Source organism: Pelodiscus sinensis, chromosome 1, assembly GCF_052426305.1.
Source record: "Pelodiscus sinensis isolate ZL-2025 chromosome 1, ASM5242630v1, whole genome shotgun sequence".
NCBI lineage: Eukaryota > Metazoa > Chordata > Testudines > Trionychidae > Pelodiscus > Pelodiscus sinensis.
The window spans coordinates 98,739,085-98,757,996 of record NC_143052.1 but is presented as its reverse complement, the minus strand read 5'-3'; the positions used below and the strand labels follow the sequence as shown (position 1 = coordinate 98,757,996).

Here is an 18,912-nt window from a genome sequence, read left to right as displayed (position 1 = left end):
GCAAGACCAGGGGGGCGGGGCAAAAGCTTTGATTAGCCCGACTTCCACTGGCAAGAGAGACCCGCTCGCCAGAGCTCCGCCTCAGGTGGAAGAAGCTGGGCAGTCTCGCTTCTGTGGGAGGGGGGTTATCTGCAGACGCGCTCTCCCCCACGGCAGGGCCAACGCCTGCCCCATGCAACCCCACTGAAGCCGGCTCCTGCTGCTTCCACGGGCGCGTCCCTTCCCCGCTAGCCTCTGCGGCCGGGCACACGGCGCGATTCTCCGCAGGGCGCGCAAGTCCCCCTGAAATCAGTGCGAGTGTTGGGCGCGCAGAGTAGAATTCGCCTGGGCTTGGGCGAGACTTGGGCGCGCAGAGCAGAGCCCAGCCCTGGAACGCACAGGGCGGCCTCGCACCTGCCCGCGCCCAGAGAAAAGCAACGTTTGCAAGGCGGACTAACAACAGGTTTCCATAGCCACAGCCCCCCCCCCCCCCATGACATCACCGTAGTGACTGCAGGGAGCTGGGGGGGGGGGGCAACGGGGAGGGTGGATAGCAAAATAGTATATCCTTGTTGGGTTTGGGTGCTTTAAAGTGAGATTGAGAGGGGGCACCGAGAAAGCAGCAGAAAGCCCCCAACCAAGGGGGTGTGAGAGAGAGCAAGGACCCAATGGAGCATGCCTGCCCCCCTCATACAATGCAGGAGCCCCTGCAGCTTGCGGTGAAATACAACCATGCCGAAGAGAAGAGGCTGAGACCCTGCTGAACAGCTCCAACAAATCATTCTTAATCACTCATTAACAAGCCTGTCCAAACAAACTGTGCATCTAGAACCATCAGCTTTGCGGCCACCTCGGAGAGCATTCTGCTGGCCAGCCCAATGATTAGTACCGTACCCATGCCCTTGCCTCAGCTCACACAATCCAGCTGGATTTTGCAGCTCACCTTTGGTTGACATCATCCTCATAGAGCTACCTAACAAATGGTAGCAGAGAGAGAGAGAGAGAGAGAGAATGGGCTTTGAAATTACTACCTGTTGAATAAAGGTGCTAGCAAATGTAACTTTTATATTTTCAGGACAAGGCAAAGATCTGTAATTGTAAAGTAGTAAAGGAGTAAAGTAATTGTCTCATGTCATCTTAATATTGCTATGCACACACCTCCATGCTTCTTAGTCACATGGACACAAACCAGGCCTCACATTAACAGAGATGTCACAAGAAACACTGTTCTGCACTAAATGGTTCCTCTCACTCACCCTGGCCTGTCAGAATGTAACCCTTTCCCTCAAACCAGCAGCTTTTTTTCGATGCGGTGATGTGTTTGTTAAGTTATTTTTAAGGCAGGTGTGTGTGTGCTCTCCTTTTTGCCTGAACGGTCTCTTTACCTCATAACTTCAGCCACGTTCCAGAGGTTGAAACCTTCTCACTCTTTTGGGTTCCAGAAGACCAGCATGTCTTTTCTGGGAAGGGAACTAGAGACCTCATGAGTGTTCCCATCCTGCCAGGCATTATAAATCTCCCGAGAATACCCAGTACTGCAGGATGTCAGGGATAGGAGATGATAGTTTTGCAGCAGAATGTTTCTGCTGAACATATGTTTAAATTAAAATAGACTTTTGCTACAAATTTTTGGGCCCAATGTTGTCCCAAATGACATCAATGGCAAAACTTACACTTACTTCAATGGGAGAGGACTCAGGTCCTTTTGGGGTGGTGGGACATAAAATTGACACTTAGGGCTTGATCCAAAGCCCATTAAAATAAAAAAGGCTTCCATTGATTTCACAGAGCACTTAAAGCACTTAAGTGTGAACTCTAAAAAGCTTAAATCACACAAAATGATGAAAGTGTTTAGCTTTAGTCTAATTTGAGGATATAGTCTCATTACTGAAGATGATGCTATAGCTACATATGTTTAAAACAAACTGATATGTTTTAGAAACAAGCATTCTGTTTTATTCATTTGCATTTTTGAAAAAAAAAATCTAGAATATAAACATTCACTCATAGTAGCAATAAAGGCTTTTGTATATTGATTGTTTTAATGAAATTTGATATAAAAATGTAATCAGTCTTAATCTTAACAAATATTAGCATCCTTGCTAGCAAAAGAGATTGATTATAACATTTTTAAATATATGAAGATTAATACAGTATTTAATCTTAGATGTCTCAAGATTTTTAAAATTTTTAAATAGTGTTGTTTTTCTTTTAGTTTTTTTTTCCTGGAAAATTACTTACCTTTTCAAAAGATGTTTCCAAAACAATTTGCATTGTTATCTAGGAAACATATGATTTATAATGGCTGAAAAGTATGTTATATTTCTTTATCGATAGCTTATGATGTGGTTGAAATATGTTGTTAGATTGTATACTCCGGTATACATAGTGTTAATGGGGCTGATCCTGCATTTCTTTTGTGCCTTGAAGTTGATGAGGTGTGAATATACAAAGAACATTTTATTGAGTCCTATATGGTCTAACCCTTGCTAATTGCATTATCCAATTTCATAGAAATGCACCAGTGAAAGACGTCAAAAGGTTTTTTTCCTGTTTACTATCATGGTGCTGTTGGCATTATTTTGGGTGATATGCTGACGGACCTCTCAGTGACTACAGGCTAGGGTGCTAGGATCATGCCCTTACATTGTAACAATGTGTTTACAATAAATCCTGCTCTTCTGAGATTTTGGGATAAATTTAGCTGGAGGAGGATGTTGACTTTCAAAGTTCTAGTTGGGGGGGAGGGGAAGTTTACATTTTTTTCAATTGCTATTGAATTATTTCCAAAAATTCAAGGGAAAAAATGTGATTGTTTTCTCAGCTGAGTATGTAAAAGGAGTGAAGGTGCACTATTTTCCCACTGTTTATACATAGTTTTTTAAAAAAAATAAAAAGTGGGCACACGAATAGCCTGGAAGATGGCACAGCTGTGCCTCATTTTGCAAAAGTAGAGTGAGAATTTTCATTTTTAAGTTACAGTGAGAGACCAGATCCTGAAGATTTTACTTGGGCAAAGCTCTCATTGAAGAAGGGGCTTCAGAAATGGACCCTCTGGCAATGGATGTGAGACTGCAGTGTTGATTACAGTGGACATTGTGCACTTGTGAACCCCTGTCTCATTTGATATACAGAACAGTCCAGAACTGCTTTACGGCAGTAATTCGTGTCTATTGAACTAAAGACTCATGTAGAATATTTAATCTGTGTATGAAATGATGCCTCTTTTATTTTTAACACTCTCATGCTGAGATACAAGGGCTCTGTGCTAAATACCAATATTATTAAACGATAATGAAGCATGATACAAAAACCCCCTTATTATTTTAACCCCCTAGAGAATACTCAATCTCTGGGGAGCAAGAGGTTCAATAGAAATAAAGGCAGTATGGAGAACGGTGGGAAAGGCTGGGTGGGGCAACGAAGTCTGACTGTAAAATACCAGGCCTTTGGTTTTGTTTTTAAAGAAGGAAGAGAGGAATTGGGGTGAACATCATGTGGAACAGGCTCCACATTTGCAGCCTGCCCTGGCAAAATCAGGGCATTGAAGTACAATCCTGGGATGGCTAAACTCTGGGTGGTGTCAGAATACACATCCCTTTTCAGCTCAACACTCAAAGAGGTGGGTTCCAGTACAGTCAGACCTGTAACAGTGTCTTTCAAAGAGCGGTGGGATTTCATGTACCTAGCCCAGACAGAGTCTGCACTTTGAGAGGTAATTGACATTGTGATAGTAAAATAAATAGCTTGCTATTGCATGAACATAGAAGTAAATGACTTTCCTGACTTCCCCTCCACCAGTCTATTTTCATGGATCCATGCTGAACTTTGTTACTCCACTGTACATGAAAACGAATGCTCTACAAGACTTGATACAGCTGGAGCCTGAACCGCACAGCAGCTGAGTAAACTGCTGACATTCTAGTTAGGATGATAGATTGTTATAATGGGTTTTGCCACTGAGTGATCCTGTAGATCACAGTAGTAAGGAAGCAGGGTACTGATGATTATGCCAATTTGGGCATATGGAATGTTTTTTAATATGTACATATTCAAACATTAACATATGTGTATGGACATGTGTGTGTATGTCTTATTTGATTCAGGTGTAAATGTGTGTGCATAGAGTATAATTTTCGACTTGATCCTACAATTTCCACCCCGACCCTCCAGTGTTTCTGTGGAAAATTTCTGTTGAAACCAGTGAGAGTGCTTCAAATAGATGGTTTGGGTGCATCAGGCCTTTAATGAGTTTCCATAATGCTTATACTTATGTAATTTTTGTGTGTCTATGTCACCTGTGTGACTGGTAGTCATTGCTTTGACCCTTTCCGGTTTATTAGAAATTTGTGTTCATTGGGTAGAACATCAGCTGCTGATAGAAACTGACTCAAAGGGAAAATAACAGTGATTTCAAACAAGGCCAAAGTTTCACTCTCTGAGTATATGTAATTGATCATGTTAAATGATTTTGGCAAGTTTTCCCCTTTATAATAAACTTGTCCTTGGGATGGAAGTAGGGGGTCAGCAGGACGCTGGGGCCCATGGGCTTCAACAACTGAAGAAAGACTCCCTTGCAGTTTAAAGTGCCCTCAACTAATCCAAGAAAGGACAGAATGCTGGGATCAGGAATGTCTTGTTTCTTTCCCTGGGAGTGCGGGGCAGGGGTTTGGAAAGTGTAATTATTTTCTAAAATGGTCTTTGTGATGTGAGTGAAATAGTCAGTTCTCAGCAGTTGGCGCACCAAAGTTCACAATGAACAAATTCTCACATTTCCTAAATGAAAGCTCTTTTAGTGTGGCGAGGAGCAATAACAGAAGAACCAGGGTAGTGGAATAGACAGGTGTCTTTCAGACAAACAGTCCCAACTTAAACCCAGAGCATTAAGAAAGCGAGACATTCATTCTAAAGTGGTCAGCTACTGATATGCGTTTTGATTTCATGATTCTTTTATTCTGTTCCTGACCCGATCCCAAGGGCGCTGGAACAGTTTTTATAATGGGGTGAGCTAAAAGCCATTCAATCAAACTGGAAACCTCTGGATACAATGGAAACCCCTGCAAGCCTGGGTGTGTGGCAGCACTCCCTGCGCCACTACTTCCAGCACCTACGCCCGATCCTGCAGACATCAGGGGAACAAAACTGCCATTGAAGACAATGAGACTTTTTGGGCGAATTGGTACTGCAGGGTTAGGCTCTTATGTTAGGTCGGTACCTCCATTGTTCTTTGGAGGTCTCTGTTTTGTGTGTATCAGGGGCCAAGTGGAGAGGTGTTGAGAAATCTCTCAGAAATGTATTTAGCTGGTAAGCTCAAATGGGACAAGAACCTAAAAACGGCCACACTGGGTCAGACCAAAGATTGATCTAGCTCAGTATACTGTCTTCCCACAGTGGCCAATGCCAGGTGCCCCAGATGGAATGAACAGAACAATGATCCACTCCCTGTTCACACAACCCCAGCTTCTGACAAGAAAAGGGGTGGCAGGGTTGTAGAAATTCTGGTGGTGCCCAGAATGGGGCCAAGTCCCTCCCCCCATCTTCCTAAGGCTTTGAGAGGGAGTTGGGGGGAGGCGTTGAGCTCTGGGAGGGAGTTTGAGAGTGGGGGGAGTCTAGGGTGCAGGCTCTGGGAAGGAGTTGGGGGGTACAGTGCTTACCTTGAGCACCCCCTGTAGTAGTGGCTCGCGAGGGGGGTGCACTGGGGAGTCTCCATGCATCACTGCTGGCAGGCATCACTCCTGTAGCTCCCATTGGCCGCAAGGGTGCTTGGGGCAAGAGCAATGCATGGAGAGTGACACTTCCAACAGTGCATGCTAGTGTACCTCTCAGGTGATGTAGTTATTTGGTGTAGGCAACTAGAACTAAACAGCATGTATTACAGGAGCTAAGGAGAGAGCCAGGCACGAGTCACTTTCTAGCCAGAGCAAGCGGTGTGTGCCTGTATAGCTAGCTTGGTATAGCCCGTCCATGACTTGCTGCTTTATAATCACTTGTTGTGCACCCTGTTATAGAGCTAGTTCCAACTCTGCTAGACTAGTTTTCTATATTATTGGCAGCAAGAACTGAACAGGGCAGAGGGGAGAATGTTCTGGTGGTACTTGACTCATAGACCTCTTGCTAAGCTTCCATCCTGGTTTGTGGTTTGCTCTCTCCTCTACACTCCTTTCACCACCTTCCTCTGCTATTTCATCTTCCCTCTCATAGGCTATGCCTAGACTACAGGCTTCTTTCGGAAGAAGGTTTTTTTGGGAAGTGATCTTCTGAAAAAACTTCTTCCGAAAGAGAGCATCCACACTGCAAAAGTGCATTGAAAAAATGATCTGCTTTTTCAAAAGATAGCATCCAGACCGCCGGGACGCTATCTCACATGTAAGCTGTGATTGCTATGGACGGAATGGCCGCCAGGGAATCTGTACTTTTTCCTCTTTCCTTTTCTTCCAAAAGAAATCCCTCTTCCCCATCCACACACTCCTTTTTGCAAAAGAGCTCTTTCACAAAAAGACTTCTCCCTTGTAGAATGAGGATTACCAATGCCAGAAAAACCACTCTGTTCTTTCGATTTACTTGTGGAAGAACGCAATTGCACTGTGGACGTTCCTCAAGTTTTGTCAGAAAAACGGCCATTTTTCTGACAAAACTCTGTAGTATAGACATACACATAGGCTATGTCTACACTGGACAGTCTTGCGCAAGAACATATGCAAATGAGGCGTGGCGATAAATATGGCCGCACCTCATTTGCACACTTAATGAGTCGCCATTTTGCGCAAGGGGCTTTTGAGCAAGGAGTAGACTACACTGCTCTTTCTTGTGCAAAAACTTCCTCTTGCGCAAGAGCTGTTCTGCCTGAAAATAAGCGGCAGAATGGCTCTTGCACAAGAGAGGGGTTTTGCACAAGAAAGAGCAGTATAGACTGCTCCTTCTTGCACAAAAGCCCATTGTGCAAAATGGCAGCTCATCAAGTATGCAAATCACCGCACCTCATTTGCATATGTTCTTGCACAAGACTGGCCAATGTAGACGTAGCCCTGGATGGTGCCCCTCTTCCCTTTTCTCTTTCCCCTTCCCATGGCGACTCTCTTCCTGTAATGCTCACTCCAAGCCCTGGTATAACAACTAGGAGTAACAGGATGAATTTAAGAAAAAGAAACATTAGGTTGGTGATACAATTCCTATTAGAGTTCATAATAACATCTCCTGGGAAAGAATGGAACATTTAAAACTGGACTAGAAAAAGCTCTGGACTATATCTTCACTCGCAGTTTCTTGTGCAAGAAATATGCAAATGAGGCTAAGCGTGGAATATCGCCGAGCCTCATTTGCATACCTAATGAGCTGCCATTTTTGCAGAAGAGGCTATTGCGCCAGAAGGAGCTGTCTACACTGCACCTTCTTGCACAATGCTGCTACACTGATTATTTTCAGGAATAACGGCATTGCGTAAGAGAGTTTTTCTTGTGCAAGAAGGGGCAGTGTAGACAGCTCCTTCTGGCGCAAGAGCCTCTTCTGCAAAAATGGCAGCTCATTAGATATGCAAATGAGGCTTGGCGATATTCCACGCTTAGCCTCATTTTCATATTTCTCGCTCAAGAAGCCATGAGTGTAGACATAGCCCTAGAGAATGCTCAGTAGGAAACAACATTAGCAGGGCCCCCAAAAGTGGTTAAACTTGCCAGATCGTTTCCATGCTAATTTCCATGCTACCATGGATAAGCACAGCTAGATGTTAATGCTCAATTGATTAGCACTAAAACAGTTAACTATTATCAGTTTAAAACAGTTGCCGTGAGGCTACACAGTCAGCACCCTTGTGATAAACTAAACAAGTCTTTTATAGCTATTGGGTCAGCTTCAATCCAGGGGTAACTGATAAAGTCAGGGGAGTGATGCTAGGGATAGGTTTGCTCCATTGTTCCATCTGTTTGCATGCTCAGGAAATAACTATAAACCAGTTACGTTCTGGCCCCAGCAAGAGGGTTTTCTTCACCCCCTGTTGCATGCATGCATGAACAAACACACAAACACACAAACAAACAAAGATGTTGCTGTTCAACATCTTCATCAACGATTTAGCTATTGGCATAGAGAGTACACTTATTAAGTTTGATACCAAGCTGGAAGAGGTTGCAACTACTTTGGAGGATAGGGTCATAATTCAAGATGATCTGGACAAATTGGAGAAATGGTCTGTGGTAAACAGGATGAAGTTTAATAAGGACAAATGCAAAGTACTCCACTTAGGAAGAAACAATCACTCTCACACATACAGAATGGGAAGCGACTGTCTAGGAAGGAGTACAGCAGAAAGGGATATAGGGGTTATAGTGGACCACAAGCTAAACATGAGTCAACAGTATGACGCTGTTGCAAAAAAAGCAAACATGATTCTGGGATTAATTAACAGGTGTGTTGTGAGCAAGACACGAGAAAAAAACAGCAAGCAAATGGTCTGGTAGCACTTTATAGACTAACAAAACACGTAGATGGTATCATGAGCTTTCGTGGGCACAGCCTACTTCTTCAGATGACCGGAGTTATGATTAGAGGATAAGGATACTCAAACTAAATAGGAGAAGGGGGGGGGGGGAAGAAAGATGTTCTGTCGCCCATCCCCCTACCTCTATGCATAAAGTATCAGGAGAAAGGGTGCTAAACCTGAGTAGAAGTCATTCTTCTGTTCTACTCCGTGCTGATTAGGCCTCAGTTGGAGGATTATGTCCAGTTCTGAGCACCACATTTCAAGAAAGATGTGGAGAAATTGGAGAAGGTCCAGAGAAGAACAACAAGAATGATTAAAGGTCTAGAGAATATGACCTATGAAGGAATTCTGAAAGAATTGAGCTTGTTTAATTTGGAAAGGAGAAGACTGAGAGGGGACATGATAGCGGTTTTCAGGTATCTAAAAGGGTGTCAGAAGGAGGAGGGAGAAAAATTCTTCTTCCTGGCCTCTAAGGATAGAACAAGAAGCAATGGGCTTAAACCGCAGCAAAGGAGATTTAGGTTGGACATTAGGAAAAAGTTCCTAACTATCAGGGTAGTTAAACACTAGAATAAGTTGCCTAGGGAGGTTGTGGAATCTCTGGAGATATTTAAGAGTAGGTTAGATAAATGTCTATCAGGGATGGTCTAGACAGTAATGGGTCTTGCCATGAGAGCAGGGCACTGGACTCAATGACTTCTCGAGGTCCCTTCCAGTTTTAGTGTTCTATGGTTCTACCTTTAGAGCTGAAAAGTGAGGTCTGTCTCCATGAACCATACAGTCAGTAGTGTTTCTCCAGAGACGGCCACCACAGATGCCTAGAGTCACACCTTTTCCTGATTTCGACACTTACGATCTAGGAACAGGTTCACAATCCTGCTGGAAAGGTATAACCAGTTGGGTTCCGCACTTGTATGATCACCAAGTCAGTTCACATAGGATAAGGGTGGGGAACCTCCCTTGTGCCAGCAATATGCACTTCGTCAGGGTTGGCCACTGGTGAACTGCAACATGGTGGCTACGTCTAGACTGGCCCCTTCTTCGGAAGAGGCATGCTAATTTCTAACTTTGGAATAAAGCCCTTCAGGTAGGAATAAGAGATCCTCTGGAAAAGGGCTTTATTCCGGAGGATCGCGCCACTCTGGACGCTCTTTTCCGGCTTTTCCCCAAGCCGGAAAAAAAGCGGCGGACATGTTTATTTAAATCCCGCGGGGGATATTTAAATCCCCCACGGATTTCCCTATTCCAAAGTTAGAAATTAGCATGCCTCTTCCGAAGAAGGGGCCAGTCTAGACACAGCCGGTTTGTTTACCTGAGTGTCCACAGGCACAGCCACTCGCATCTCCCAGTGGCTGCGGTTCACCATTCCTGACCAACAGGAGCTGTGGCAACTGGAAGCTTTGGGGATCCATGCCTGCGGACACTCGGGTAAACAAACCATCTCACATCCTGCCAGAGGTTAACCCTGATGAACTGTGTACATCCCCCGCGGATTTGCATTTTCATGGCTGCCGCTTTTTTCCGGCTTGTAGATAAGCCGGAGAAAAGCGCCAGTCTGGACGCGATCCTCCGGAAAATAAGCTCTTTTCCGGAGGATCTCTTATTCCCACTTATCCCTTGAAAGTGGGAATAAGAGATCCTCCGGAAAAGAGCTTATTTTCTGGAGGATCGCGTCCAGACTGGCGCTTTTCTCCAGCTTATCTACAAGCTGGAAAAAAGCGGCAGCCATGAAAATGCAAATCCCACGGGGGATATTTAAATCCCCCGCGGATTTGCCTATTCCCAAGTGCTACATTAGCATTCCTATTACGGAATAGGGGCCAATGTAGACGTAGCCAAATTGTCAGCAGCACATCCAAAGACAAAGTAAATATCTGTAAGTGAAACCACACTAAGTTCTCAAGCAACATTTTTCTTACTTTGACTATTTGTAAATTTCATTATCAATGAAAACATTTTTTTCATTGGAGTTATACGTGTACAGTTAATGACATTTACCAATACAGGATGCACCTCCCAAATCTGGGATTCTCTTGTCTGGCAAGATCGATGGTCTGGCACGACCACGGATGTTCGTGGATGAGAGAACCCCAGGGAAGGGAGGCCAGCAGCTCAGAGCCCGGTGCAACCCTGCCAGTCTACTAGCAGTAGGGCCACAGAAACCTGGGAGGAGAGAGATCAGGGCTGTCTTCCACCCGGCAGCGTGTTCTAGGCCACAGCAGCCCAAGAGGGGAAGTCTGGCTGGGCCACGTCAGCCTGAGAGGTGTATGTGGGGAGGTGGGGGAGACACTGCAGCAGCCCAGGTGGAAGCAGCAGCAGAAGCCTGATTGAGCTGCCTGCTGCCTGGCATCGGGGCCAGGATTGCAGCCACGGCATCCTGGGAGAGGAAGCCGGCCACAGCAGCCAGCAGAATTAGCATAGTTGGGGTCACGTGCTGCATGGCTGCAGGGCTGGGGCTGCAGCAGCCCAATTGGACAACCTGCTGTTTGGCAGTGGGGCTGGAGCTGCCTCGCTGGCTGGCAGCGGAGCTGGGGCTGACCTGCAGACAGCCCTGCTATGCTAAAGGAGCTGGCAGTGGGGAGGGGCAGCGGGCTGAGGGGCTGGTATCAGGGGACCTCCCCTTGTCTGGAAAATTCCCTCACCTGGGATGGTCAGGTGCTGAGGGTGCCAGACAAGAGAGGTCCAATCTGTACAAATCTAATCTGTCCAAGCATCCATATATTTGGGTTTCCTTTGGGAAATCTCAGTCCCTCTTTCCCAGTTCAGTTTAGAAACACAACGTAAATGAAAACATGCTTGTTGCTCTACAGAGAAGAGCTTTACTGAGTTTAAGGTAAGGAAATGGAAGGGAATAAGCGAGAGATAAGAAGGCAGAAAAAGGCACCAGCCCTGCAAAGTCATAGTCACATATTTAACTTTAAACACATGAATTTTCCCATTGTTAAATACAGGTTGTACCTCCTTTGTCTGGCACTCTTGGGATCTGACTGGTCACAAACCAGGGAATTTTCCAGACCAGGGGGAGGTCAATGCTGGCCCTTCTGCGCTCCCTGTGGGCTCCTCTCTGGCCACAGCAGAGGGGCTGGCACAGCTGGAGCAGGAACTGGCCAGGGGAAAGGCAGGGTGGGTTGGGAGCACTGCAGCGGGGGACTGGGGGGGACGTGGGGGGAAAGGAGCAAAGTCCCATGGGAGCACACCAAGCCTGGTGGCTGCTGGGCTGTGCTCCCAGCCCGCGACACCAGCTGTCAGGCTACATTCCTGGTTGCTGGTCCCAGGCTGCATGGGGCTGCGCCCTGGTCACTGGCTGTGGAGCTCTGCAGCCACCCTGCCTCTTCCCTCAAGAGTCCCCTCTCTCCCCACTTCTCCCTCTTCCTCCCTGAGCTTGAATGCTTCAGATGTGCTATTTGCAGCACTCCAGACATGCTGGGAGGGAGCGTGTGTGTGTAGGGGGGGAGCTGCTGAGCGCAGGGCCCTTGGCTTTTCACAGAGTGCTCCAACCTGAGAGACAAGGGAAGTCCAGATTATAAAGGTCCAACCTATCTGTGAGGAGATGAGTCCCACTGAATTCAATGAGACTATTTACATGTTCAAGTTGAGGAGATTCCCATGTCTTCGCAGGACTGGGGCAAAAAAGAAAGAGAAGTAGGAAGTAAATGTGTAACAGCTTTAAAAAAAATAAAAATTTACCTTTCAGCAGAGTGGGAGCCCATTTTATTTTTGTAGGTTCTTTCTTTTCTTTTAAGCTAAAATTAAAAGATTAAAATATCCACATAGAAAACATTTGAATGTGCTTACACTAGACACAATAATACAAATATTTTGGGCTAATATATACATTAGTCTTCAGTCTCTCTGTTTATTTATATATGCCATGGCAAATTTCATTTAGACTAGGAAATGCTTATTACTTTGAAGAAACACCTTCAAATTGCCTTTATGAAAGCACTCTGCAGTTATCTATCCTGTTCTTATGTAATCAAGCAAGAAAATCAGGAATGAAAAAATATCTTTGTTTCAAGAATCTACTTCTTTCTGTCATACAAAAATGGTATATTTATAATGTGCCTGTCTTCACATACATAGAAAAATATACTAAAGCTTGCAAAATGCACCATACAAAATGACAAGATTATTGGCAGACCACTTTTAGTCCCTGATATATTTAAAGAGGCACTGTCATCTCAAAAAATGTATTAAAAATGTATTTTACTTGTGTTCTTTACTAATAGTGTGAGGCCAGCTCTACACTTAGTGGCAAAGTTGAATTAAGATACTCAACTCCAGCTATGTGAATAGCGTAGCTGGCATTGATGTACCTTAGTTTGACATACCATAGAGTCCCCACTGCGGGGGGTTAACGGGAGAAAATCTCCTGTCGACTTCCCTTATTCCCCTATTCTGCTATGGCATATCAGTCAATGGGAGAGTGAGCAGTGGTCAATTTAGACCCACAAAGTCGATCCCTGGGAAATTGATCTCCACAGTGTCTAAGTGAAGACCAGGCCAAACAAAGTTACTTTACTGAGTCACTGTAGAGCAGTGGTTACCAACTAGTAGATTGGGATCTAACAGTAGATCTTGGAGCCTCTGACAGGTGATCTTGACTGGTTTGGCTGGGAGGCTATCAAAGGCCAGCATTTCAGCCACCTCTCTCCCTACTGCCCTGCTGCTCCTGACCAGAGCCTCAGAGCTGCTCCCTGGAAGCCTCCTGCTTGTTGTGCAGGGTGGGGGAGACAGAAGCGGGGGGGGGGGGGGGCGCTGATATCACTCTGTCCTCCTCTCCTATACCCCATCTTCACAGAGTAAGGAGGGTGGGGCCTTGGCAAAGGGGTGGGGCAGGGGTATTTGGGTTTGAAGTAGATCCTGGATTGACTTGGGTTCAAAAAGTGATTTCATGCTTAAAAAGGTTGGAGACCACTGCTGTAGAGAGTCTCCATGAGGTGACTGCATTAAATTTTACTGGTTACATACAGACAACATAAAAGGTTTGACTCCTGCAGTGTGGGAAGGACTTGTACCTTGGGATATAATTCTTAGAGTACAGTTGGGGTGGACAGGTGTGTGCTCTTCCTGCAGAAGGTAGAAAGTGAAACTCCCCTAGCAATAGGAGAGGAGTTGCCATTGTCTCTATTCCAGCAATAAACATATGTGCTTTGGTTGTTTAATGGCGCTCATACCTACATTATTATTGTGGGGAATGTACTTAGTTAAACTAACCAACTAATAAGTAGACCTCAAGCTCACAGAATACTTAGGCCTCAGTCTTGCAAAAACAACCTGCGTGGAGCCCTGTTGAAATCTGTAGGGGGTCTGTACAAATTTAAGAGTCTGCCCATATGGTGGTTTTTGTAGGGTCAGGGCCTCTTTTATTAAGGTTTGAAAGAGTTTAAAGATCAAATTTACTTGTCACTTTTTAGTTTGTTTTTTATTTTATTTTATTGCTCAGATGGGAAACAAGTCTAATTAGCTTCCCTTTTGGTTCTAGTCAATTTCTTGCTCTCTTTTTATTTTTATTAGTGCAATATTTGGAGTCTACAAGTCTTTGGCAGCAATATTTACATTTCTGCAAAAAATGCTTGTACTTTGACGAAATGCATGAAAAAATTCTTATTAGTGTTGGATGTTAGGTTTTATGAGAATTTAAAAAAAACAACAGTTTCTTCCACATTTAATTTGGGGCCAAAACTACTTGTCAGCTGGTCTCTAAAAAACAATGTAAACCATATTTTGCCCTTACTTGCAAATCTGCATTTTGATGCCCGAATTAGATCCACATTGGAAGAGCCCAGCTGACTTCAAGCAAAACTACAGCAAATCACAGCTGCAAAACTCACTGATTATAGATGCTAAATATGGTTTTAGGAGACTTATTTTAGGGACACAGTTTTGGAAATCTTGAACCAGGTGCACAGGAAATGCCTGTGTGAATGTCTGACAGCACCAATTAGCACTGACTGCAACAGCCAGATTTACATCACTCAGCTCATCCTACTAGCCACCTCATTTAAAGAAGCAGGCCTTTTTTTCAGCCATTCTCTGTAGTTTGCTCTGTTATTTGGTAAATTTGCCAATAATCTCCACAACGTTGGGACTCAGGTCTAGTTTCCTCTATTTTCTACTGTTGAACAGATCAAATACTTTTTTCAACTGGAGGAGGTTTGATAAATACTTGAATGTGAGACCACAGGGGAGAACCCAGGCAGCTGCAAATAGTGTTGTGTGGGGGGATTTACCACTAAATGGTTTAATGTTGTAGTACATTGTTAATTAGCAGCTGTGTCTTATCCCATAGATGACTGTATTAAGAAGTGGGAAGATACTATAGTTTGTAATGTATTTTACCAGCCTTCTAAATGAGACTATGTAAATTGTGCTATTAATCAAGAACAGTGGGCTCAGTTGGTTTAAAGATATTGACAAGAAAAAATGCCATCATAGAAAACCTAGAAAAGCTTTGCCCCCAAGTCCCAGCCCAGGTCCTGAAGAGAAATACAGTTGGCTGTTGCCAGCTCTCTGTTCAGATGACTCACACAGTTCTCCTTAGAAGGATAAAGAGCAAGGGAAGAGCAGTGGATCAATCTCTCCCCTCAGAGCCAGTGGCAGCTATGTTTTCTTTAACCCCAGCTGCTGGGCAATGCCATCAGGTGCATTAAAGCAGCAAAGGCTGCTCTCTCCAGAGCCCTCCCCCCCACAAAGAGGGTGGGGCAGCCATTCTGAGAGGCCTTTCTGATAGGGCTGCCAGCCCTTCAGGATTGTCCTGGAGCCTCCAGGAATTAAATGAATCTTTAATTAAAGATGATGCCATAGGATGATACCTCCTGGAATACATCCAGCCAAAGCTGGCAACCCTATTCCCAGGCCTCACTGCTGTAACCCTGAATATCTGGTTCCTTTTCACTGCAGAGAGCTTACCCCTCTGCCCTACAGCACTGAAGGAGCAGGAGGGAAAGGCCAGATTTCAGGGTGTGGTCAGAACACCAGATGCCAGGCATTTGGCTGTTAGACAGTGGATCTACCTGCAGCAAAACTTTAGCAGGATCTTTTCTTCAGGAAAAGCCAGGAAATAGTGCAGTCTTGTGGCTCATGACTGGGTAAAGTACAGATTCATTATCAAGGTCCTACTGTAAGATTTTAAGGCTGTGGGCTAAAGGTGTTCTGATGTATGATTATTCTGGGGGTGATAGAAAGAGGAAAAGCTTTCCTAAAAGAGGATAGAAACACATCAGAAACAATAGCCATGCATTTCCACAGTGTTTGTTTGCTTTAGCTGCCTAGCAGGTACAGGTGGAAAAATCCTTGATCATCATCTGCAAAGGGAATACATTCTAGAAATGAGAAAATACTGATCTGCTGCTTGTTAGGTGCTTTGCTGCCTAACGGTAAATGTGTTGCCTCTGTGTATAGAACCTGCAAAGCATTTGAGTAAGGAAAGATGGTACGTGCAAATATGGGCATAAATAAGAGAATGGAGGCTATACCACAACATATCACTTTCAGGAATGCACAATGGAATAGACTCAGAGGGGTAACCGTGTCAGTTTGTCTCTGCAAAAACAAGGAGGAGTCCTGTGGTACCTGAGAGACTCACAGGCTGCGTCTAGACTGGCATGATTTTGTGCAAATATTTTTAACGGAAAAGTTTTTCCGTTAAAAGTATTTGTGCAAGAGAGCGTCTATACTGGCATGTGCCTTTGCGCAAAAGATTTGCTTTTGCACAAAAGCATCAGTGCCAGTGTAGATGCTCTCTTGCACACGAAAGCTCCAATGGCCATTTTAGCCATCGGGCTTTCTTGCGCAAGAAATTAACTTGGCTGTCTACACTGGCCCTCTTGCGCAAGAATACTTGCGCAAGAGGGCTTGTGCCTGGGCGGGAGCATCGGAGTATTTACACAAGAACCACTGATTTTGTACAGTACAAAGTTGGTGTTCTTGCGCAAATACTCGTGGCCAGTGTAGACAGGTGGCAAGATTTTGCGCAAAAGCAGATCTTGCCAGTCTAGATGCACCCACAGAGTTTTTAGGGCATGAGCTTTCCTGGGTAAAACCCACTTCATCAGATGAATTGGAGTGGAAATTATAGGGGCAGGTGTGTGTGTATATATATATATATATATATTCTAGTATAACAAAAGAATCAAATATAGGACTAGTGTTAATAAGGCCAATTCAGTCATGGTGTGCATGGCTCACTCACAGCAGTTGATGGGGGGATGTGAATACTAAGAGAGGGGAAATTGCCTTTTTAGTGAGAGAGCCAATTTAAATCCTTAGTCCTAATTTGATTGATTGTTATGCTAGTACTTATGCCCTAATAAATCTGTTAGTCTCTAAGGCTACGTCTAGACTACATCCCTCTGTCGGCAGAGAGATGTAAATGAGGCACTTCGGAAGTGCAAATGAAGCGGGGATTTAAATATCCCATGCTTCATTTGCATAATCGTGTCATGGCGCTCTTTCGAACAAGCGCCATTTCAAAAGTAAAACCGCGGTCTAGACACAGTTCTTTCGAAAACAGCAGGCTTTTTCGAAGGATCCTGTATTCCTCCTTTTTTGAATGTACAGAATCTTTCGAAAAAGCCTGCCATTTTCAAAAGAACCGCGTCTAGACCGCGGTTTTACTTTAGAAATGGCGCTTGTTCGAAAGAGCGCCATGATGCGATTATGCAAATGAAGCGTGGGATATTTAAATCCCCACTTCATTTGCACTTTCAAAATGCCTCATTTACATCCCTCTACCGACAGAGGGATGTAGTGTAGACGTAACCTAAGCCAGGACTATTCAACATGCAGCCCGGGGTCCATTTCTTTGTGGCCTGCGATGTGGTTTGGGTTTACATGGGGCTCAACATGCGGCCCATGGGTGGGATCCTTTGAATATGGCTTCCACTGGGAACATGCTCCACAATGGCAAGTCAATATAATGGTCTTCTGTTGATATGCGTTTTAGTAGTTAAATTCCTGGACTGTAATTGCTCATTAAAAGCACTGTCATAAGAGTGGAAATTAGGTAAATATTTAATTTTAATAACATCAGCAGAATTGACTTAAATGTGGGCTGTGTGTTGTGTAGTCTTGCCTTAATCTTTGTATTCATGCCCGTCAGTATGAAAGAAGCTATTTGTGTATATTTGCATATATATTTGCACCTATGTGCAACCACACGTAAGTTGCGGCCCTCGGCATGTGTTGTGAATATCATTATGGCCCCCATGGCTTGCAAAGTTGCGTAGCCCTGATCTAAGCCTTGCTCTTCACAAGGAAGTTATTTCAAAATAACTCCCTTTATTTCAAAATAACAAGCAGAGCGTCCATACTACCAAACCTGTTACATCTAAATAATAACTCCTGCTTCCCCCAAGGAATAATACTTATTTCGAAAGTTATTTTGAAATAGCAGTATTGTGCAGCATCCACACTACCACTATTTTGAAATAACTACTCCCCAGAGTCATTCAAAGTAATTACTCCCCAGTGCTTCCTGGCGCTCTAAGTTGAGGTAGCACGTCCACATTAAGGGAGCCTGCCTCAGACTAATTTTGACGCTTCCCTGTAGTGTGGACATGCTATTTCAAAATAGTTATTTTGGGAGTTATTATTTGGAAATAAATTATTTTGAATAATTTCCTAGTGTGGATATGCCCTAAGGTGCTGTAGGACTTCAAGGAAATAGAGACATAGGGAGGGTACAACATGAAGCTGCAGCAACCTGTAGTCGAGTGGCTAACCAGCTGGAAGAGCATGTGTAAAATTATAACTGTAGATTTTAGCAGGGTCCTTCACATTGCCCTTCTTCAGTTCTCCGATATGGATCCCTCTTGTGTATGTATGGGCACCTGAGTGCATGAGGCTACTTGCATGGGTGTTAACTGGCCATGATTACTCTGTCTTTGCTTATTCAAACTCAATTCTGAACCAAAGTTGTCCAAGTTCTGATTTTATCATTTTAAAATACCTAATCACATGCACACTCTAAGAACACAACACAGCCATTCCCCGACTTATGAACACATCGACTTACGACTGTAGGTACTTACGACCAACCTCCCATTAACCCCATTATAATATTTTCGAGTTGAGAACCATGTAGGTCAAGTTTTTTGAACAGCGTGGACAGTGCGTTTAAGGGAAGTTCTGACTTACAACCAAATCGAGTTACAACCAGGTGTTCTGAATGTAACCCGTTCATAAGTCAGGGACTGCCTGTACATGCGTTAGTGCTGCCATGAGCTGCCCACACAATGACAGAGTGCTGTGGTTACTGACCAGGATGATAAAGCTCACAGACAATCATGCCCTCTGGACCTCAGCCCATCCCTGCACCGTAACACAAATGCTTTAGCTCTGCCTTCTGTGTTTGACTGAGTCATGTAGGTGGCAGGTATATGGTCTTATAGGTCCCTTTCAATGCTCTTGGCCCTGGCTAGCTGACTAATTAACTTCACTTACTTTACTTTAGT

At 44.3% G+C, this 18,912-nt stretch overlaps 1 protein-coding gene across 2 annotated transcripts in view; it reads left to right on the top strand.

The window, feature by feature from the left end:
- RFX4 (regulatory factor X4) overlaps positions 1–18,912 on the top strand; it is a 152,162-nt gene that overhangs the window by 5,256 nt on the left and 127,994 nt on the right. The gene's annotated exons all lie outside the window — the stretch shown is intronic.